The 24,742-nt window shown below is 31.1% G+C and overlaps 2 long non-coding RNA genes across 3 annotated transcripts; one reads left to right on the top strand and one right to left on the bottom strand.

The window, feature by feature from the left end:
- Window positions 1-18,903: 18,903 nt before the first annotated feature.
- On the top strand, window positions 18,904-20,349 carry LOC138122270 (uncharacterized). 2 transcript variants are annotated; one of them, XR_011156411.1, is made up of 3 exons: window positions 18,904-19,057; window positions 19,134-19,533; window positions 19,582-20,349. It is a non-coding gene; the product is annotated as an uncharacterized lncRNA (long non-coding RNA). The 2 variants fall into 2 exon arrangements; XR_011156412.1 differs by having other exon boundaries at window positions 18,906-19,057; window positions 19,114-19,533.
- Window positions 20,350-23,008: 2,659 nt separating this feature from the next.
- On the bottom strand, window positions 23,009-23,990 carry LOC138139387 (uncharacterized). Its single transcript, XR_011162282.1, has 2 exons — window positions 23,244-23,990; window positions 23,009-23,185 (listed from the first exon to the last, which is right to left on the bottom strand). It is a non-coding gene; the product is annotated as an uncharacterized lncRNA (long non-coding RNA).
- Between the last annotated feature and the right edge of the window lie 752 nt (window positions 23,991-24,742).

Raw genomic sequence — 24,742 nt, 5'->3', positions numbered from 1 at the left:
TGAAATAACATAAGAACTTTTCCTCATGTTTAATCACTGACTGACTTATAGTATGTTAAAATGTAAACTGTTCAAGGAATTTACAGTTAAATGTTTCAGATAAATGCAAAATATGCATAAATACCCTCAAAACCTTCCACTAGAGGAACTTAAATTACTATTACTCTACATGCGTAAAGGTGTCTTACCTAACTTTAATTAAGTATACATACATATGTATAAGTATTTTTACCCTTAACAGAAATTTTGACTCAAATCATAAATCACACCAAAAAAGAAACAGATCTTCAAGCACCCCATCCTGTAATTTATGGTGGGGTGTTAAATAACCTCAGCCAAATATTTGGTGGCACCCAACGGGCAAAAATGACTGGTTTCTTACCTATAGTGTCAGTACCTGTAAGTGGATTGTAAACTGTTTCTTTGTTGGTGTGATTTATGATTTTAGTCAATACTTCTATTAGGGGTAAAAGTACTACCTATATATTATTTGTGGCACTCTTCAACAGGTGGTATTTCTTTTGTACCTATATATTTGCAGTAGGCGTATGAAAAATTTAAAAAAATGTCACTAATAGCGCAAAAGATCGGCCAAATCTTTAGTAATTCAATAACAAAAAACAATTATTATTTATTTCCAATAATTCAATGGTTCAGGAGTTATAATTTTTTAATGAAACCCTGCAACTCCGCTTTGGGCGAAAAAGATGACATAGGTCAAAAACGATGACAGATAACTGTTGACAAAAGGACGTCCTAAATTCAAAATTCAACGTAGAATCCAAACTTAAAATCAAAATGGGGCCTTTCCATTTAAAAAAATTAAAATGGCGTCGATTTCCGATATTTCCAGAAGTGTTGTCATTTTGAAAATATTTCATTTGAACTTGTATCAGTCGATTATAGTCGGTTACCAATTTTCATATCAATGCGATTTTAGGAAATCAGAAAGTTTCTAATGAACGGGCTATGTGAATCAGCCTGTATTGTTTAACGAGCTCATAATGTCCGCTATTAGTCACGAGGTGAAGTTTACTCAGGACCCAAAGATTGCCGAAATTGTGTAATCATCGGAGTTTGCGTTAGAGTCAAATACGACGTTGTACGTACGATCCTTTAATTAAAACAAATAAATCAAACGACTATAATAAACTATCACTGAATACACCTATTAGATAGGCAACCAACACTATACATATAGTCACAAGCGTATGGCAGTGAATGTTTTAAAATTCATAAAACAACGGTGTTTTCTTCACGGAATTCTTCTTCTAATTTTTTCTATTTCTATTCTATTCCTTGTATTTCTTCTATTTCCCTGAATTGCAAATGATTACCTATTGAAAATTTTGCAAAAAAGAAAGTCGTGTCTTATTAGTAATTTCTGCCTTCTTATTTTTCTTTTGACAAAAATTCGAATATGATGAAAATGATCACTTAAGCTAAATTCAATTTTTCCCTGATATAAAGAAACATTTCTAAATTTAATTTATTGCCCGACAACTAGGTACTTCTTAAAATTCGATTATAAGTTTTTTAAGAAATCTTAATAACAACTGTCTTGGATAAATATGACAGGAATGTCCACAAGGTTTTATCCACAATAAATAATAGCTATTGATGCCGTTTTCTTTCTTATTTGTCCGTCATTGTTGTGAACATTTCTCATTGCCAATGACTGTCTGTGATTTTCAGAATAAAAAAGTGATCATAAGTAGTATAAGGGCCCCTATGCACACTACCTACTTCTAAGGAAAACACCCCGATTTTCAAGGGTTAACAGAAAAGCAGAAAAAATCGTAAAAACACCCCGATTTTAAGGTATATTTTAAAATTAACATTTTACGAAGATTTTACTCTGTTATAGTAATAATAGAGGATTAGGATAATTATAGAACTACTTATACCAAAAATAGATAAAATTTATTTAAAAGAATCATATGAGTTGGAAAATTTGGTGTATGCCCAAACGGTATAAAAATGACCAAGTTTTAAAAATTCTACAAACTATTTGCTCGAATTTATGGGATTTATCGACGAAATAACGCCTGGCAAAGTTTGCCATGCGTTTTTATGGGATAAAAAACGCGATTATAAGAAACACAGACGATTAATTAGTTTTATTATTTGATCGATAAGGCCACATTTAAATCCAAAAACTGTCAAGTCAAATTTATCAGATTTAACTAATGTATTCGAAATATCATCAAATTCATAAAACATTTTATCTTTAAAGAAATATAAATTTCTATATCTGAATGCTCTGCTTATATTTGGAGGTATTCCAGCAAATAATTCTGAAATAAGGCCGTTTTTCTTTGATCTAAACAAACACTCATCAAACTCAATATACAAAACTTTATCATAAAATATATATGTTTTTCCACAATAAGTTCGAAATATCGCATCAATTCTTTTTCCTTTTGGTATTCCTAAATTTTCAATAGATTGACTATTATATCCACTTTTAACATTAAAACTTGGAAAATCAATTAAATAATATAAATTTTTAACAACTATTAAAACATCACCTGAAGGTCTTTGATAAATATGCGAAATTTCTTTAAAATCATCTGGTAAAAAATATAAATAATCTTTAATTAATTTCGGTTCTTTATCATAAGCCATATCTTTTAAATTGACTAACCAAACATATTTCTTATAAAAAATATACATATGATGATTTGCAATTAAAAATGTGTCAATTTCTTTATTAAAATTACATAAATTGACCATAGGCTCATGAGTCGAAGACGAATTACCAATAATATCTTTTACTCCGACTTCAGGGACGCTTTGCCAGACTTTGCTTACAGTAGGTATATAAATAGTAGTAGTATATAAATATTGAATTGCCCACATATCGTCTTGAGTTAATTTATCAATATCGCCTTTATAATAAGCGTACATAATTGAATTATTATTTGCAGAATGTTCAATACCTAAAGTGTGTCCGATTTCGTGTAATAAAACAGTATAAAAACTAGTTTGATCATCAGGTGTATTGCCTGATTCACCAAAATACCAATTTTCTGATTTATCAAAATGAATTCCTAAACATTCATTATTATTTGGAAAGAAGCCATGTGCTAAAACATTATCTTTTCCGTCAAAACTGCTAGAACATATTCCTTTTTGACACCGTGAATTATGATATGTTGAAACAGCGTATTAGAAAATGAAATAAGTATGTCCGGTTTAACACTATTGTAATTAAACTTTAAATTTGAAACAGATTCCCATTGATCAAAGGCTTTTTGTGCTAATTCTTTCATCTCGTTTGTAGCTAACGAAAAATACCATTTAAGATTTGTTTTATTCCATTTTTGATAATGAACTCTATAAGCTGTTGGATTATCTTTAACGCCACATCTGGGTTTACTGATAAATGCAAGTGTTTCTTGATTTAATGTTCCATCAGTTGGTAAATTATAGAATTCTTGAAACCTTATTAATGCTTCATTGGTATGCGAAGCACTAGTCAAAGACGTTTCTGTTAATAATGATCCATTATAGTAGTTTCAATTTGGTTGTAGGTCGTAAAATTTTATTGGATATTATGAGCGATTAACGGACACAATGGTTGGATTTGAAAAGGTTGGGAAGCGGCGCGTGCCATTTGCCGTACAATGCAAATATACCAAATGTACAATACAACCCTGCGTAAAATATTACCTGCTAGTAGTAGACTAGGATTTATAAGCCCCGCAAGATCTTTAACTTAAAGTACCATAAAATTTTACGACCTACAACCAAATTGAAACTACAGTACTCTCTAAATACCCAAATTGTTCTAAATAACTTGTAATATTAATATCATCTGAATTTTTTACAGTAGTGAGAAATAAGAAAAGAATAATATATTTCTTTTATTAGAGTAAATATCAAATTAAACAATTGAAATATCTTCAAAAATAATAATATTACAAAAACAATCTCCATAATCTTTAGACTTGAAGTTCATATTATCTCTTTGCAGAGACACTGTTACGCCACTTTCGACCGCGGACTAGCTCAAGCCGAGAAGGTCGGGGTTCGGGGGGTGGGATTAATTAAATTTGTATGTGTCCCTGGAGAACGTTCAGCCTTTATTTACAACAACAAAAAAACAAAAAAAACTACTCTGAACCATTGAAAATAAAATTGAAATTGAAATTAATCTGCGTCCTGGTTGGTGGCCTGTGGAGGCGTGAGAGTTCTTGAACAAACAAAAACACGAAAAACAAAGAGAATGGGGCACACTCGTAAGACCAATGGGGGGTGTCGTTCGCCACACCAGAAGATGTCGGAAGTTACCCCTTCATACAGGGACCTACCTCACAGGGGTCGATGAATCCCGGCAGAGCTCCGCGATGGTCCAGTGCGCACTGTCCTCGAGGAGTCCCGGTGATGAAAATGACTCCGCTGCAGGCGTCAAACCTGAAACAAGAGGATAACCTCCGACCACAAAAAATGTACCCTACGGCGAACGATACGGCAAAAAAAATGTTCGGCTTTTTCTCCCGACAACCACGTGGCTGATCCGCTTGAGCGTGGTCGGTCCTGACGAGTCCAGAGCTCCACGTCTCGATCCGTCCGACGAAGGAAAAGACGACACTTGGCCCGGGAACACTCCAACACGGCTCCAAAAAGGTCGGATTTCCAACGAACGTGGGGTAGACTCGGAGGAGCAGCACACGGGTTGTCTCGGCTTCTACTTGCACCGATCACCCAACAAGGAATGCCCGGTGGCGCCTTCCGGTACCGACCACACAAGTGCCGCAGGTACTTGTCAAAAACGTCATCCCATCGCATTGGTCTTATGGAAACGGATGGCCCGAACGTCCACAGACATACTCAAAAATGAGTGATGAAGTTTCACAACCGTATCACCACTCTTTGTTTTTTATCAAGAAAATACGAAATAACGTCATATAACTCATATAACTTATTAATTTTTGATGAATCTGAAAATAAGTCAACATCGGATAAATATAACTTCAAGTTTCCCTCTAAAATAAATAATAACCCATTAGTTGGGCCAACATCATCTGATTTACTTATAGCAGTAATTTCATAGCACTTATCAACCTTTAAATCAAATAATTTAATTTCTTTTGGTTCTGTCATCGTCCTCGACTCTGGGCTGGCCTTGCCAGTCATTTATTACAATAAGAAATCATCAATTACCGTTTAAGTGAACTTTTTCTAGGTATTTTTCTCTGGGAAAATAATTAAAATTACTGACAAATTCCTCTTCACGTATATTTATTTCTTTTTCATTTATTTTATCAGCCTTATATAAATGCAATAACTGTCTATAAAATTTATAAATTAACTTATATGTATTGTTCTATTCTTTCTGATATTTTTAATCTCTTATCTAAGATTTCTATTACCCCCGCACCAAGAGATAAACAAACTAGTGGTGGTAGGGCTAACAAAGATAATCCCGATGCACTAAATAATAATTTACTAATAGATAATCCAATTCCAATTTTATAAAAATATATGTAACTTTTTCTGTATACATACAAGCGTTTTTGTAAATATTTCTCCATTTATAACATATAGATAATATATTTTAATTACGTTCAAATGTTGAAATAGTAGGTATTATCACGAGTGTGCAAAGGCGAATCTTTTCTCATTTAAACTACACGGTATCTGTTTAAAAGAATATAATATATCATAAAAATCTTTGCCTCTGTTGACATTAATTATCACATATATACAGTAATGACCACATAAAACAGAAGAATTCATTTGTAACTGCGTGCTATTCCATGCAATATTTTTTCCGCTACTTAATAAATATTTTTTAATTTTTTCTGGTGGAGATATTCCAAAACTGTCAAAATATAAAATATTTCTTAAATATGGTTTGTTTATGTAACATACCCAGTGTGAGCCATAACAATTAGAGGGTTGAAAATTAATTATACCTGATTCATCTTTTCTAATTTTTTTTGGTAACATGTCAATTGCAAAAACACCTCGAAAATTTCGCGTAGCTTCCTGAGGCAAACCCGAAGTTTTCTCATATTTCATAATATCAGATATTTCTATATTACTTAACCCCTTTTTCCTATCAATTTTATTCCTTGTCCATATGTCTTCGGGTTTTTTGTGTTTTTTTTATTCTTTTTTATACCATCTCCAAAGGCTTTTTGTGCTAATTTAGTACCAGCATAACCAGCTGCGCCTAATCCCAATGCTTTGGCTACAGCTAATGCCGCAGGAATTAAAGCAGGTAAAAATCCGCCTATCTGTGTTGGAGAAAATTTAATATCACAATATTTTTTCTTCTCCCTTTTACACTTTTTAATTTCATCAACTTGTTTTTCTCTTAATTTAATAGTATTATTAGGTCTTTCTGTTAAATCGAATCTTATATTACAATCTATTCTTTTTTCTTTACAACTTTGGAGTTTCTTTATTTGATTGGGTGATAAATATACTTTATAATCATTCATTTATTTAATTAAAAACTTGGTAAAATCTCGTCTACTTCATTTCCAAATAGATCTTTTCATCTATGATATTCATATTTGCAATTCTTTGAGATTCAACGACAGCATATATATGGTAATTAACATTTTGATAATCTTTTAATGTCCAATTAACTTCTAGTTCAGATGATTTTGTTTTACTAAATAAATTTTCATCATTTTCTTTTGTTACATTAAAAGCAACAACTAAATAGAGGTTACAAAAATCTTTATAGCTAACGCACATACCTTCATCCAAATCTTTTTTATAATTACAAGAGAGGAATGCGGCATACAAGCGTTGTAAATCCTCATTATTCACTTGATATTCATAAGTAGGATGTTGGGTACCATTGATTTTAATATTTATTCTTTCTAAATTCATATTATCAAAAATCATCATTGTCTTGGTAAAATTATCGTTTCGTTCAGCTCTAGAAAAAACTATAAAAACTCTAGATATTTTATTTTGATTATTTACAACGCGCCAGTTTCCACTTCCAGAAGACCACAAATTACTACGGTAACAGTTAAGCGCATTCCATCCACAAAGAAAGTTAGATTTGCTAACTAATAATGAAGATAATATTTTTTCAGTTTCTAATGAGGGTTTTACTATTGGGATCCACAAACTAATATCAGATATTTCATAATCATAATTTCCATCAACTTTAGCGTGTAATATATTTTTCACCCTATTTTTACGTAATTCAGTGCGAATTTTTCCATTCAAAACTTTGTTACAGTCTCGTACAAATCGGAAAATTTTAGATAAAGGAATAAATTTTGTAATAGCTTTTTCATCTTTTGTTAACAACCATCTCTCTAAATATCCTTTATTGAATGCAGAATTATTTGTGATTTTTGAAATAATAGTTTTTATATCAACGTCTAAATCTTTAAATTTTTCCGATTTATTTTGCGCATCATATTTGTATTGAGACGTATCTGCTGAAGTATCAGAAACATCTCCTGAAAATTCAGTCAGATTTGAAATTAACGTAGCAACACCCACATAATTTGTTTCTTCTATCAATACCTCTTCATAGAATAACCTCACATAGTCAAAATCATTTATCCCATTATTTGATATAGTTGCATAATTATTTGGATTGTTTTTAATTTTAGATTTGACAAAAATATAGGCACCTGATAAATGTTTCCATCCGCTTATGTTAGTTTCGAGCGTATACTGTTCAAGTTCTTTCACATTGATATTACTTTCTCTTATTTCATTGTAAGTATAACTTTTTGTTGATTCATCGATTACAGGCATTTCATCAATACGCCATAAACTGTCCACAACGTTTTCCATTTATTTAAATAAAAAGAAGTCTTTTAAGAAACCTCAGCCTTCAGCAGATTTTTAATAATTTCCTTTGATTTTTTAGTTAATCGATTCGCCCTGCCAGTCTTAGCCTTTTTCAATCCGTCGCCTCGTAAATGTTCATTCATCGATTTTTCTTTAATTTTGTTTAGAATAGGATTTATAACTTTTTCTTTATAAGTAGAAAACGGCGGTGATTTTACGTATGTAGACGCTATATTTTTAAGCCCTGAAGTCACACCTTGAATGATATCCTCTTTATTATTTTTCCAAAAAGGTTTTAATATATTACGATATAAAAAGACTAATGCAGGTATAGCAAATTTTTTATAGATTGAAAAATATTTCCACCTCTAATATCTCTGTGATATTTAAGACCAAACCCATATTGTTTCGGAAATAATTGTTTTCTATGAACGACAAGTACCATTTACTCTACAAGAAAGACGAAGACTTACTGAATATCTATAACAAAATTTAAGCACTCTCCATTAAAATTTATCAATTGATTTAGTTGATTTGTAACGGAAATGCGAATATTAAATATATAATCTGTACGATTAATTCGTGAATATTTCGGATGCGTTGGTTCAATATTAATTAAAGATCTAGGTGAAATATTTGGAGTAAAAGCGTATATAACATCACTTTTGAGATTATTTTGATAACTAGATGAAACTAGGGAACAGTGAATCAAGATTTGATCAATATCTTTGGTGATATTACCAATTTTTGTTGCATAGTTTATTCCTTCTTTATATATTTTTTTATCAAATCCTAAAGCTCATGTATCTTACCGTGGGAGAAGTCAATTTCATAGTCTATGTCGCGTATAATTAGCATAAAACAATTAGTTGCATAATTTAGATTAAAATAAAACGGGGGTGTTTCAAACGTTCCAAAATATTCTTGGATATAATTATTTAATTCATTTTCATCGTACAGACCGTTTGGTAATTTTAATATTGTCCACTCCGATTCATTTCTATCGTCTTCTTTCTTGATTTCGTTATTTTTGAGTTCGGCTGCGAAGTCGTTTTTACCAGACTTGTATTTTATTTCGTTATTTTTATACTCTTCGGTAATGTTATCCCAACTATACCAGAGACTTGCTGTTTTTAAAGCAATTTCACCTTTTAATCCAGATAAATTAATAGGATTTTCAGAATTAGGCTAATTAGGTATTAGGCTCATTTATTCAGTTTAAAAAAGCAAGTTGCGTCGAGAATATCCTTTTGTGATCTGATTTTTTTATGAGTTTCAAGTTTAACAATTGATCAAGTATTTCTACGCATTCATTGTATACATTAATTGAATCATTTCCAGCATTTTTTGACGCAATTAATAGATTAAGACGTTCTACTATTTCATTCGGATCTGAAAAAATACCGCTTACTTTTTCATAGAAAGGAATTTTTCGAATATCTTCTAAAACACTTTTATATTTTTTCAACTGTGAATACACATATTGTAAATTATCAATTTTTTCTTGTTCTTGTGATTTCTTTGCGTTTGTAATGTGTGCATTTAATGATTTTAATTTAGTTGATATTTCGGGTATCGTTGTATCAATTTTTGCATTTCGATTTCTAATGTCTAACCATAATAAATGTGAAGGTTTTTCAAATTTAAATTGTTTTTCAATAACATCAAAATTTAAATCTTTATTCGGATCTAAACTTATTGAGGTGGACGCTGAAGGTGATTTTGGTAATCGTAATAAATGATCCGATTCGCTTACATCATCGCCTTCCGCATTCTTTGAAACATTTTTGTCTTCGGCTTTGCCTCTGGACTGGGCCTGCCAGTCTTCGTCTAATCCGGGATCTTTAAATCCTCTTTGGTGAACTCTGGGCAGGCCTTGTTGCCTGTCTTCTTCCTCGATTGCTAAAACATTTTTTGGATTCGCTTCGTTCATCATGAGCGAGGCGAATTCAGTAATATTATCAAGTTTGTCAGTTATAGGCTTCTGTAGCTTCTTAATTTCTTCCTTCGTTAAATGTTCTTTAAATTGTTTTAAGTGGATCCTGTTTTTTATTATTTCACGATTTTTTAAAATAGCGTCAATTATTTCAGTTTTACTATCAACGTTAGTCATTTATATTATTTATAAACCGGAACTCAGTAACATGATCAAAAAAGATGATTCTCAAAGTATTTTAAAAATCGTTAAACCTGAACTCAGTAATATGATCAAAAAAGATTCGGTGAATCTAACCGCTACAAAAAAATATATCGATATTGGTAATAGAAGATTAGTTAAAACTGCTGATGCAATTGATAAATATGATGTTGTCAATAAAGGACAACTAGATGATGCCTGGCAGAGCCAGTCCAAAGACTTAGCCGATTACGGAGAAAGGTTAATTAACGTGGAAACTGAATTAATGAAAAAAACTCATTATTCTTTTTTACAATTTGTAGGAAAAATTGTTAAAGAAGTTCATGGACAAAGGGCTGTTACTTTGCTTGACTTTTCTTTTGATGGTGAACTATTTCTTAGAATACCAATAGATGTGGAAGTTATAAAATTCTACTCAACGGCTAATTTGAAAGATTTGGATATTAGTACTAATAAAGGAACAATAGATCTTTCAAAACCCTTTATTGTTAGAGAATCTGATCTTCTATCTTTTAGAATAAAAAAAGAAAAGGTAAACACAGATGAAAATCTCGGTGGTTATAACCATAATAAACCTTATCTATTAAGTATTCCAATTTTTTTTTATATGTTAATCAAGTTTTCTTTATAATTATTTACAAAAATAAACATATATAAATGGAAAGCAATATAGTAATCAATTTAAATGAAAATGGTATCTCCACTGTTTGTTGTAGATACAGTAAACGGTGAAAAAATTGAATTTACTCTGACAGGAGATGAAGAAGTTGAATTGTTACGGAAGGTTACTGTTATGTTACTTACAAAATTACCTCCAGAAGAAGCGCATAAACATCTGAATAAATTCTTAAAATTCGTCTAATTAATTAAAAATAACAATCGTGTTCGACAAGTTGGACAATTCGTGCGAATTGCTCCATAATTATTCAAATATAACCATCTATCTAAACAATTTTTACAAAATATATGATTACATTTAGTTTTAACAGGTTGATCACATTTGGTACGACAAATGGGGCAGTCATCATCGATTTCTTCATTAACAAAATAGTATGAAAGTACTATTTTGTTTTTATCAACTCTATCTTATTTTTATCAATACGACTCCGCAGCCGAAGGGAACTCAGTTTATTGCTAACTAAATGGATTATTGTAAAATATACAAAACAAAAACTAAATCCACTGGAAAACCAGAATTTATTGTAAAATATAAACGCCGGAGAAGAATATCAACTTGCAGAATTTGTCAATCAGTAAAAAATAATATTTCTAAATCACCTAAAGATATTTTAATTTTTGAATTATTTAAACCCTCTAGGAAAAAATATCCAACACGTCGCTTTCAACACAGAGGTATTGATGATACTTGGCAAATAGATATTTATGTTTTTTATAGACCAAAAGGAAAATCAGAAGATCCAAGCTATACTTTAAGAACAAAAACCTTAAAGTCAAAGGAGTCGAAGACGAAACCGAATGATTTTAATAAATTTAAAAAGATCAATAAGGGATTTATCTATATTCTAGTTGCTGAAGACACCTTTTCTAAATTTGTATGGGTAGAACCTTTAAAAACTAAATCAGGATTAGAAGTAGCTAATGCGTTTTTAAAAATCATACAACAAGCGATTAAAGATAAACACAATCCACCGAAAAATTTACATGCTGATAGAGGAAAAGAGTTTTATAATAAAGATATGAGGATCGTTTTAAATAAATACAATATCAATCTTTATAGTACTGGAACAAAAAATAAAGCTTTCTTTGTTGAGAGGTTCAACTATACTTTAGGAAATAAATTCAAGCCAATATTATAATATGACAGCTTTGATTGGCTTTCGTTACTTCCAAAAATTATAAAATCTTATAACAATTCTTATCATACTACGATTAAAATGAAACCAAAAGATGTTAATAAAGAAAATGAAAGGCAGTTATTAGAAACCGTATATATGATTACATTAACAAATAAAAAACCAAAATTTGAAGTTGGTGATAGAATTAGATTGTCTAATATGGTTGATATTTTTCGTAACAAATTAAAAACGAACTGGACTGAAGAAATATTCACAGTTGTAGAAAAACGCGTATATAATGTTTGGATTTATTTTGTTTCTGACCTTAACGGCGAAAAAATTAAAGAGGGTATATACGAAGCAGAAATGCAACTAACATTATTATAAGAATTATTGAAATAATACAAATAAAAATAAATATAATTTTTTTCTTTTTTTTTTTTTAATTCCACAATCTTTAAGTTTGCCTTGATTAATAAATTCGCTGTGTTCATGAGGGCTTTGTCTGTATGCGAAGCACTAGTCAAAGACGTATTCATTTATTAACTAGAGAAAGAGTATTTGCTAAACGTCTTTTTGCTCGTTCTTTATTGTTATATCTAATAACAGGATTTTTGTTCAGTAACGCGTTTATTTTTTCTTCATCATAAATATTGACCTCTTTTAATTCTTGTTCCAATACATTAATTTTATTATCTTTATACTCAATTTCTTCGTCCATTTTTTCTATTGTTTCAACCGCAGCATTTCCTAATTCTTTTAAAATTCTGTTTTCCATATACAGTTGATTAGATGCTTTAACTTTATTACCAACAGATAAACTATTAAACTCAATGCAGTCTTTTTTTATTCTATTTTGAATAATTTTTATCTGATTTTTGTCTGCAACATCGATTAGTGCCATTATTTATTAGATAGGGAATTCCGCTCATGAGCATGCGAAGCACTAGTCAAAGACGTTGACCGAGTCAAGGAATGCATAGTCTTATCAAAAAATTTTTCAAATTCTTCTTCGGCCTGCAGAGCCGTCTGCCAGTCTTCATCTTTTATACTCCCAGCGGCATGCTGAGCACTATTATAGTCCCTTTCAGGGACGCTTTGTAATCTGATTGAGATGTGTTTGCTTTGTGTTTAGATTTAATTTGTTTCTGTTTTTTGTTATATTGTTCTATGTTGTTTGATTTTTTGTTATGTTTAATTAATGTTTCACCAGTGAGAAATTTTATTTGATTCCTGATTGTGTTTTCACCAATTTTATTCTGTTTAGCAAACTCTTTTAAGGTAATATTTTTAGAAGTAGGATCTCCTTTTTGTGCTAAAAAATTTAATGCTAATTGTCTTGATCGCATATTATTTAAATTCTTAACTGATGGAATACTAGACTCTGTTAACGTATAATCTTTTTTAATTATTATATTTATCTTTTGTTTAGCTGACCGTTCCCTTTTGGTATTATGAGCCATTTATTATGAAATAATATCTTTCTAATAAATGGAGAGTGGAGAGACCGAATATTGTCAGATTGATCATGAACAAACATCTCCGAATAATGAGTCGTTATTAAGAAAATGTTCCATTTGTCAAACCATAAAATCTCATTCAAATTTTGTTAAAAGTAAAAATCAGAAATATGGAATCGGATACATGTGTTATGACTGTAAAAAAAGACGAAATGATAAATTTACTTGTAATATATGTTTTATGGATGTACCGATACGATATAAAAAAAGACATTTCAAAAAAATATGGCATGAAAAATTAGAAACATATATTAACGACTTAAAAGGATAATTCGGACAAAGTCCTCATGAGCAAAGCGAATTTCATCCATAAATGTTTTTTTGAATAATTTTTTCCCTAATAAATGGGGCTCTCGAAAGATCAGCTTCGTAAAATGAGCCTCGAGGAAATTATAAAGCTTACATAATTGAACAAATTAATAAAGACAGCTTCGCTATCGAGTTCAGCGAAGCCTGGTGAAGCCAGCCCAGAGGCGAAGCCGAAGCCTCACCATGAGCCGTCCTCGATGGATAAATATTTTTTAACACCACGGACAAATAATGAGATTGTCCTAAATAAACTAAATTTAAAAAAATTAAAAACCATTGCAAAAAGACTGGGCTTAAGAAACTATTCACAATACAACTCGAAGACTAAATCAGACCTCATAAAATTAATTCTAAAAGAAGAGCTCGATGCTGGCGAATGGTTTAATAAATTAAGTAGACTCAATATTAAAAAATTAAAATCGATTGCTGAAAAACTAGTTATAAAAATAAAGCAAAATAGTAAAAAAACAGATCTAGTGGATCGAATTTCAGATAATGTAAACAATGAAAATTTAAATACTGTTCTTAAAGAAATCGGGTCGCAAAGTTTAGAGGAATTATCTGAGGAAACGATGTCAAAAAATGAATCGACTCAGAATACAACGATAAAAGAATTAAGAAAAATTGCTAAAGAAAAGAATATCAAAGGTTACTCTAAAATGAAGAAGGTAGAATTATTACAAAAAATTAACGACCAACCGTTCGCTTTCGAAGATAGTTATTTTACAGAGTTTTCAAAAAAACCTAAAATTAAAATAATAGAAACAAAAGCTGAATACACTAAAAAATGGGGGAGACACAAAGTTTACTATAAGATTATATTAGTGGAAGACGAAGAAACATCCGAGTCTGATCTTTCAGACATAATTATGAAAAAAATTACTACCATTAGAGAGGGATTAAATGAAATGATTAAAATAGTAAAACAGAAAACAAATTTCAAAGAAGGAGATTTAATAAATATAGTGGTTAATTATCCTGATCTTTGGAATCCTATTTCCACAGGGTTATCAAGAACTTCTGATATTGACAATTTATTAAACAAAATTCAAAGTATCTTAACTTCAAATCAAGATTTAGATATATACGGTTGTACATTTTATGCTGAAGTAGTTAATATGCCTAGAGGTGCTACTAATGCGAAAAGATTGCTAAATATAGCAGAAGACTCACGAACAAAGAAAAGCATAACGCCGATAAAAAACAAAGATAATTTATGTTGTCTAAGAGCTGTTATTGTTGGATTAACTTATCATACAAATACGGGGTGATCAATAAGGACTGTTTAAGTTGGTAACACTGAATCGTATTTTAAATCGTATAACAGAAGTAACTTCCGGTTGTTGGTGCCTTGTCGTTGTTAATGCTATACCTATATCAGATATTTGTCAAATAAACCAACAAAACATATCCAGTTACAGTGTTATAAATAAAAATTTTCTTAATTGTATTGCCAACTTAAACAGTCCTTCTTGATCACCCGGTATTATACTTGGTAAAGAATATGATCGTAATGATATAAGATATATTAGAATGGGAAGAAATTTACAAACTACTTTAGCTCAAGAACTATGTAATCAACTTGGGGAATATAATAGAAATTATTTTACTTTAGATGATATCGCGAATATAGAAAGATTATTAAATATTCAAATAAAAATCGTAGCAGCCGAATGTTTTAATTCTATAATATATTCAGGACTTGAAAAAGATGTAAAAGTTTATTTATATAAAAATGGAAATCATTTCGATACAATCAGTAGTATGACAGGTTTGTACGGTCAGTCTTATTATTGTGAAAAATGTGATAAACCATATCAAAATAAAGACGGACATAAATGCAAAACGAAGGATAAAATATGCGTAATGTGTAATCACAAAGAAGACCCTTCAAAAAGAATATATTGTGAAAAATGTAATAGATATTGTTTTAATCAAAAATGTTTAGAAAATCATTCAGAAGTTTGTGAAAGATTTCATAAATGCTTAAAGTGTAATAAAATACTCAAAAGAGGTGATAAAATGGTTGACGAAGGTAAAAAAATGATTGAAGAAGGAAATAACAAGAAGGGTAATCAAATCATTAAAAATGGTAACAAAATGATAGAAGAGGGTAGTAAAGAACACAGATGTGGATGGGAAAAATGTCGAAATTGTTATAGAGAAGTTGAAATATTAAAACATAAATAATGTTATATGCAATGGAAACGACAAAAAGGTGGAATCTGTCAAACAACAATGAAAGAAAGTGATAAAATATACTTACAAAGTAAAAGGCTGTGAAAATTGTGACGAAAAAGGTTGTACTAAAATATACTCTAAAGAAAAAATTAAAATCAAAAACTATTGGCTTTATCAATGCAAGAAATGCAAAACCTGTGTTAAAAAACCGTTGGATGATGAAGAACCTTTTGTGTGTGTTGACTGTGGTTCTAGAAAGCATACAAATAATTGTACCTATACAGAAAAATATTTATTCTTTGATTATGAAGCGATGCAAGAAACAGGCAAACACATTGCTAATTTAGTTATATCTCACGATTTTAGCGGAAATGTTAATTCTTTTAAGACTAACGAAGATTTCTGTAAATGGTTAATTTCTAGAGATCATCGAGGACACACAGCTATTGCACATTATTCTAAAGGTTATGATTCTTACTTTATTCTAAAATATTGCGTTGAAAACGGTATTAAACCTTTCTGCGTATATAATGGATCTAAAATAATGTTAATGGAAATAACATCAATTAATTTAAGAATTATTGATAGTAGTAATTTTGTTCAAGGACCTTTAAAAAACTTCCCTAAAACATTCGGTCTAAAAGAACTTAAAAAAGGATATTTTCCACATTTCTTCAATACAACAGAAAATCAGAACTATATTGAAAAAATACTTGATACAAAATACTATGGTGTTAATTCTATGAAACCAAAAGAAAGGGAAGAGTTTTTAGAATGGCATAAACAAAAAAGAAAAGAAAATTATTTGTTTGATTTTAAAAAAGAACTTTATGATTATTGTAATTCTGATGTTGATATATTAAGAAGAGGATGTCTTGAATTAAGAAATCAGTTTCTAGAAATTGCTAATATAGATCCTTTTAGATATATTACTATTGCAGGTGTTTGCTTGGCTATATATAGATCAAAATATATTAAGAAAGATACAATAGATGTTGTTGATAATCTGAAAAAAGATCAATATTCTCAACAATCAATTTCATGGTTAAATAGTTTTCATAATCCAAATATAAAACATGCATTAAACAATGGTGAAGTGAAAATATGTGGATCAAAAGTTGACGGATTTGATAAAAAATCCAATACTGTTTACCAATATCACGGGTGTTTTTGGCATGGTTGTACTAAATGTTATAGTTCAGATTTTATTAATAATAAGAATAAAACAACTATGGAAGATCTTTATGAGAAAACAATAGAAAGAAGCGAGGAATTAAAAAAAGCTGGTTATAACTTAATAGAAATGTGGGAATGTGAGTGGACGAAGTCAAAAGAATATAAGAAAGAAATGAAACAAATTGAAGAAGAAATTAAGGAATTGGAAGAACTTAGTCCTAGAAAAGCATTCTTTGGAGGAAGAACGAATGCAACCAAATTGCGCGTTAAGGGGATGAAAATGAAATATATAGATATTTGCAGTTTATATCCAACAGTACAAGGTTACGATGATTATCCAGTTGGACATCCTACTAAAATATTCAAACCTCGTACGTATAATTCAGATTGGTATGGTTTAATAAAATGTGCAATTTTACCACCAAAAGGTTTGTATCACCCCGTTTTACCTGTTAAGAATAAAACCAAATCTGGTGATGAAAAACTAACATTTCCATTATGTCAATTGTGCGCAAAATTAAATAATCAAAAAGATAAATGTTCTCATACGGAATCTCAAAGAATTATCAGAGAAACCTGGTGTACCAACGAAGTAAAAAAAGCAATTGAAAAGGGTTACAAAATAATAACTATTGATGAGGTTTGGCATTTTTACGAAAAATCATCAAATTTATTTAAAGGATATGTGAAAGCGTTTATGAAAATTAAATTAGAAACAAGCCCTTGGCAGGATGATTTTGAATCAGAAGAAGAATATAGAAAAGCTGTAAAAGAAAATCTAGGTATTGAATTGGGTAAAATAGAAAATAACCCTGGAAAGAGGGCTGTTGCGAAAATATGCTTAAATTCCTTATGGGGTAAATTTGGGCAAAGACAAAATATGGATGCAACAGAATATGTTACAGATGTTAAAAGGTTTTATGAAATTTTATTAGACGACAAACTTGATAATATACGTATAAACGATATAAATGAAAATATGTTACAAATTGATTATAAGTTAAAAGATTGCTATATAGAAAATGATTTCAATACCAATATATTTATAGCTGTTTTTACAACTGCAAACGCAAGACTAAGATTATACGAAATGTTAGATAAATTAGGAAAAAGCGTAGCATATTATGATACAGATAGTATTGTATATATAGATGATGGAAAAAACACTGTTAAAACAGGCTGTCTATTGGGATATTGGACAGACGAATTAGGTAAAGGCGTATGGATAACAGACTGGATATCAACAGGCCCAAAAAGTTATTGTTATAAGACTAATACAGCTAAAGTTGTTTGTAGAATAAAAGGATTTACGTTAAATTATGCAACGTCCGAAAAGATTAATTCCGATAGTATAAATAATATTTTAGAATACAAAGACAAAAAAATCAGTACACAATTGTCAGCATTTCCATGTTTATCGATGACGGCTCGCGTATAAAACCAGGCACTACGTGACGCCCGCGAACTGAGGAAAACGCGGAACAGGAGACCGGGACGCAAGGCGTCATTATCCGTGGCGTCATTCGATGACCAACCTCGAAGGGTACCACTCATAGTTCCAGAGTTGGATGTTTAAGTTACGAAAGGACAATAAATCTTCATTCAGTTCCTATTTTCTTTGTTTACTCTGACACAATATAATCGAATTACCAGAGATTCTAAAACTAAAGAACTTTTAAATAAAATAGAAACAAAAGAATTTGGTTTTGTTTATGACAAGAGAATTATTCTAGAAAACTTTGATACATTACCATTTGGATATTAATCCTTATATTATTTCCTCCCTAAATGAACTATTTTGAATTTACCGCTTAACAAATTAGTTTCTTATAGTTTGGGAGCTGATTGATATATGTATATTTTTATCTATTTTAATTTTTAAATGCATTCAATATCGTCAATGTTGAACAAGTGAACTAAATGAAAAAAACTCGAAAAAAGTTATTGGACTCTCCTTCAGCAACGCCACTGCCGTCTTGCTATTTAGGGATTTTTGTACGGTAAAGTTTTTTTGTCGCGAGATTTTCTCTCATGGTAAACCATCACTGTAAATATCCGTGCTGTAAATCAACAGCTAAACAGCGTAAAGTAAACGTGTTCTGTGGCTTAAACTAGCATAAGCAGCTCAACGAATATTTATTGAACTGGTTGAAACAGTAAGTAATTTTAAAATTATATTATTTTCTACTTGATTTTTTTAATTGGTGGTTAGAATCTCTGTTATTATTTTAGGTTAGCTTAAAATGACAACAAAAGTTTATGGTGTAGATATGGAGGTCCTACAAAAACTGTATCAGTTCCAGTTTTTGTTAAAGAAAAGAAAATTTAGAATAGTCGACAAAATGGTGGACTTCATAAATTACGGTCAAGTAGTTAGTGAGAAAGAACAAATCCCATCAATAAAAGAAGTATCTGTGACACATGGTACTATATTAGTGGCATCCACATCAATATCAAAATGTACCATCCATAAAATGGAAACAAATCCGGAGAAACCGGGGAACAAACAAGTTACGATAAGGTTTAAAAATCCATTTTGGGGCATCGGTAATTTTCTCTGCATTGACTTCAACACTGTCGAAATTAAAAATGATTTCGTCAATGCTGTGGGCGAAATAGACACAGACGAAAGGTGAGACAACTCAAAACAATTAAATTGTATTTATGATCATTCTTGCAGTTCCTCTGAAGAAGACACACCGCCAACCACTTCAGACGATGCCAATTAAATAAAATTAAATACCTTGTGTAAATATAGCTATTAAGACAACAAGGGTTTTATAGACGATTTAAAAATCGAGATCGTAGTTTAAATCAAAGCGACCGCAGGGAGCGAGGATTTAATAGATCGAGATTTTTAAACTATAAAACACGCGTTGTCTTCAAGATTTTTTCTAACACTAACATCTTATCAGAAATTTTAATAAATTCAGAAATTATTCGAGGTGCGTCACAATACACAAAATGCGGAGGTTGCCGTGGGTACTATGGTAATAATATCAACAAATTTGGAAAAAAACAATTTTCATCGTTGAAATGTGCCAAAACGTTCCAGAAGAAATAAGAAAAAAGGGGCAATTTGTTACAAATGAAGTCTAAAAGTGCATACGAAAAGGTGTATGTTTCGTTTCAAGGCCGGGACAATAAAAAAAAGCATCACGGAGGTAACGGACTAACGGAAGATGTCATTTTGGCTTTTCTTGACATGGGGTAAGCGTGTAGAACTTCATTAAAAGTTAATTTACACTACGGCAAGAATCATTTGAAGAAAATGTAAAGATTGCCATTTTTGATGGCCGGGCACTTGCATTGGATGAAACAGCAGAAGTTAAAGAAGAAGATGTTAGGAACAAGAGCACGAAGCTAATATGGCAATTCCAATTCAATAATTGTACTTTTCACTTTTGTGATAATTACTGTAAAAATGATGAATAAAATGTTACTTGAATGATGTGTGTGAGCGTATTTTATGACTCTATAAGATACGTTGCTATTGACGACGTGTCTTATAGAGAAAAGCGTATTTTATGGGAAACATAAGGTGTGAGCTCAAATGCACCATGGAAACAGTATAAGATATTAGTGTTAGAAAAATAAAATAAATAATAATAGGCGAACGAAACATAGATATATAAGGAGAAGATACAGCAATAGGTGAAGTACTGGGGACAAGACGTACCTTTTGTTTCTATTTCAGTCGCACGCATGTAATTAACAAATATATAATTCCTAGCGTTTTCCATGAGTTAGGTATATTGTATATCCATGAAAGGATATTTCTTTATTTGAAGAATTGTAAGGAGTGGAACATACAATACAGGTCTTCATCTTTAAAGCAAAAAATAATTTGTCACGATGACGTTTCTCAATTATCGTCAACTAGATGAATACGAGGTACTTCTCTATTCAAGTGCAGATGTATGGAAACAAGACAAGAATACATTAATTGTGTGCTAGAAAAAAATGGAGGATAGTACCGGAATCGTTGATATGTTTTCCCAAGCAACGAAGGAATGGCTGTATTTTCCCCTTATATATCTATGGAACGAAATGTTCTAAAGTGACCTCTGGCGGAACCTGGTTGAATTACTTCATGAAGTATACCTCGTGCCCCTCGTGGTTGTTACATGTATATTTTTACTATTTACTAAAGTTAATTCAAGTTGCAAAAAACCACTTTGCCTTTGCAACAGCACTTTTATGGCATTAGTCATTTGAAATTACTTTAAAACTGTACTTATATGGAAAATATTCAATCCAAACTACGATTTTCTGGTCCCTTTGTGCCTTTATTTGGTACAAAATAGTTATTTATTCTTATCTGACACAAAACACATTTGCCCGCAAAAACTTATTGAAATAAAACTATAAGTACTGGGTGTTTACCTTTCTTTGTCACGTAGTATGTGACAGGACCTGACTGCAATCTAACAAAAAAATATCTTGGCCTGCTGCGTATTTAAAACAATCGTCAACGGCTAATAATTAACAAGTAAATCTATAACCTCAAAAGTTCATTCAATATGAATGTTTAATCTTCCTTAGTGTTTCATTAAATTGGTACCTACATTTTAACAGATTTGGATTAAAAGAAAAAGTTGATAGACTTAAGCATGGATGCTTAAGTTTTCAGGCACAGAGCAAATAAAACCACTCTGGTGACACTTTTTAAGACTCTCTGCCCTTTCCCAACACACTGAGATGAGGGTACTGCCTCCAAATAAGAAAAAAACATCCTCAAAACTAAGGTACACCATCGCACACAATAACAAAAACAGAAACGAAATAACGTAATGTTTGTCACGATTGCAGCGGCGCAGCGCCACCATCGGTCATTTGTTTCGTGTATGACTGATACTGTTTTTACCTAACCTAACATAACTAATTTTTCTTTCACTGTGTGAATATTAATTACACTGGAACTGGTGAAAATCTATTGTATATGTACTCCTTTTTTTAGATCAGATGAAAAAGAAATTAAAGTAATGAGTAATTTGTATATATTGGCTCATGTAGCTAACTGCAACTTAATATCCCTCTCATTAATATATTTGGGTTATATAAATAGAAGGCACCATAAGTACCATAAATATAAATTTCTTTATCTATTTTTGACTTTAAAGTTGAACTGTTGTGCTGAACAGGCCCCCATATAGTACAAACTTCAAAGCAGGAAAAAATCGCATATAATCCTAATTTAATAATAAATAGTTTTTAGATCAATTTTCTTTTAAAGTCGTTATCCTTATAAAGCAGGGCAGGACTGTGAATTCATGGACGTAGTCCACTCATGAACGAAACGAATTCGCTTAGATGAAACCTTATTCATGTTTGTGCTCAAGTGGCCCAATGGAAAAACAGGGTAAAATCTTTGAAAAATTTTAATTTTAAAATATACCTTAAAATCGGGGTGTTTTTACGATTTTTTCTGCTTTTCTGTTAACCCTTGAAAATCGGGGTGTTTTCCTTAGAAGTAGGCAGTGTGCATAGGGGCCCTTATACTACTATCATAATATTTTACATGTTCGTAAGAGGAGCCTTCGTTTGAAGTACAATACAACATTTTCAAAAAGTATCTAGAAACGAGAGAGAATAACTAAAATGAGAGATACATCCTTAGAAAGGAAATTGTCTGTGGTGAATCAATAATCGCCATTTAATTTAAGTATTTATTTATTGTATACCGATTTATCTAGATTCTAGACTGAAATCTAGTTATAATTTAGGTAGGTACAATAAGTAACCAATAATGAAGAGCTCTTTCTTCTCATTTTCTGATTATTAATTTAATTAAATGACATATAATGCCCTGATATTTTGAAGCGTTTGAAACGAGAGACAAGTTAAACGATTATATTGCACATTCTTCATTCCTAAAAAAAATTTAGGTTGCATAAACATATCCGTATTAAAAATAACTACTACAATATAAGAGAAATAAGAGAATTTATCAGATGAAATCTGTTATACAGGGCAAGTCACATAAGGTTTATTTCTGAATTTATTTTGTACGCAACCAAGAATACTAATTAGGCTGACCACTTGATAGCAGTTATAATGTGATTTTATTTAGTAATCCACGTAGGTATGTAATTTGGCTAAAAATGTCAAGTAACATTTTATTCATCATTTTTACAGTAATTATCACAAAAGTGAAAAGTACAATTATTGAATTGGAACTGTCATATTAGCTTCGTGCTCTTGTTCCTAACATCTTCTTTAACTTCTGCTGTTTCATCCAATGCAAGTGCCCGGCCATCGAAAACTGGCAATCTTTACATTTTCTTCAAATGATTCTTGCCGTAGTGTGAATTAACTTTTAATGAAGTTCTACACACTTACCCCATATCAAGAAAAGCCAAAATGACATCTTCCGTTACGTCCGTGATGCTCTTTTTATTGTTCCGGCCTTGAAACGAAACATACACCTTTTCGTATGCACTTTTAGACTTCATTGGTAACAAATTGCCCCTTTTTTCTTATTTCTTCTGGAACGTTTTGGCACATTTCAACGATGAAAATTGTTTTTTTTTTCAAATTTGTTGATATTATTACCATAGTACCCACGGCAACCTCCGCATTTTGTGTATTGTGACGCACCTCGAATAATTTCTGAATTTAGTAAAATTTCTGATAAGATGTTAGTGTTAGAAATAGCTATTTATGCACCAAGGGCGTTACAACGATGATTACGCCCGGAGAACGATGAATCCAACTCGAGGGCTTTAGCCCGAGAAATGGATATCGTTCGATGGGCGTAATCATTCGGTGACGCCGTGGTGCATACTCACTATACTTACGCGTTCTTTAAAAAAAAAAAATTGGCATCTTTGCCATTATGAATTGATGGGGGCGTTATGAATTCATTACGCCCGCTTAGTCTTATTACGCCCGCTTAGTCTTATTACGCCCGCTTATTCTTATTACACCCTGTTTTATTCCCCGGTTGTTATGGACATGGTTACGTATTTCGTATCCTAGGAGTTATCATGCAATTATACTAAAGTGAAAAATAAAAATCTTGAAGACAATGCGTGTTTTATAGTTTAAAAATCTCGATCTATTAAATCCTCGCTCCCTGCGGTCGCTCTGATTTAAACTACGATCTCGATTTTTAAATCGTCTATAAAACACTTGTTGTCTTAATAGCTATAAAGTTTGCATAAACCCGGCTCATAAGGAGCTGATATTTCCACCAATATTAATGGAGAGATTGCTCACCAGGAAGCTGCCTATACATAAGCGTAAAGGGAACAGAAAGTGTGTGACTTCAGTTGACAGCTATACAGTTTATGTATTTGTTTCAATTACATTCAAACAGTTTAGAAGTGTTAAAATGTCTGATATAGAAAATGAACAAAAGGCTAGGGAAGATGTCACTCATGACTTGATGTTCATCGCTGAAAAAGTCCGCGCTCATCCAGAAAATCTCGAAAAATCTCAAGTTCCAGCAATGAAAAAGAAGAAAACTACTGTTTTAACTAAAATTGTCCAACAATATGTGACGCTCTTTGGTAAAGAAATAGAGATTAATAATTTTATTTCGTTAAAATGTCAGACGTTTCTTGTGTCATTTTCTACGCTGGAAAAATGTTGCAAACAATTGAATTTCCATAGGTTGCTCTAAATATAAATTTATTTGAAGGCCCTTTATTATTAGTCTTTAGTGTGTGGTATTTTACTAAGACATATTATTTGTGTATATACTAGGTGCTGTTGCAATTGGTGCAAGTATGACGGAAAGTGATGCTCATCAGATGACTGCATCTGTAATCACAAATTATAGAAAACGATCGTTTGAGTCACTGGTTCAAGAAAAAAATTTCACTGTTCCTAAAAAA

This window comes from Tenebrio molitor, chromosome 1 (genome assembly GCF_963966145.1).
Source record: "Tenebrio molitor chromosome 1, icTenMoli1.1, whole genome shotgun sequence".
NCBI classification, from domain to species: Eukaryota; Metazoa; Arthropoda; class Insecta; order Coleoptera; family Tenebrionidae; genus Tenebrio; species Tenebrio molitor.
The sequence above is the reverse complement of the archived record's forward strand: the minus strand, read 5'-3'. Positions and strand labels throughout refer to the sequence as shown.